Source organism: Echinops telfairi, unplaced genomic scaffold, assembly GCF_000313985.2.
Source record: "Echinops telfairi isolate 266 unplaced genomic scaffold, ASM31398v2 ScPeMD7_18;HRSCAF=68, whole genome shotgun sequence".
NCBI lineage: Eukaryota > Metazoa > Chordata > Mammalia > Afrosoricida > Tenrecidae > Echinops > Echinops telfairi.
In genome coordinates this window covers 7,745,666-7,745,939 of record NW_022103915.1, presented here as the reverse complement: position 1 = coordinate 7,745,939, position 274 = coordinate 7,745,666, and positions in this window count along the sequence as shown.

Here is a 274-nt window from a genome sequence, read left to right as displayed (position 1 = left end):
CACCCAGGCCTTTGCACACCCTGTGTGCCCACATCAAGGCCTCTGCCCATCCTCCCTGTGCGTTCACATCCAGGCCTCTGTCCTCCCTGTGTGTTCACACCCAGGCCTCTGTCCTCCCTGTGTGTCCACACCCAGGCCTCTGCCCATCTTCCCTGTGCGTTCACACCCAGGCCTCTGCCCATCTTCCCTGTGTGTCCACACCCAGGCCTCTGCCCATCTTCCCTGTGTGTTCACACCCAGGCCTCTGTCCTCCCTGTGTGTTCACACCCAGGCC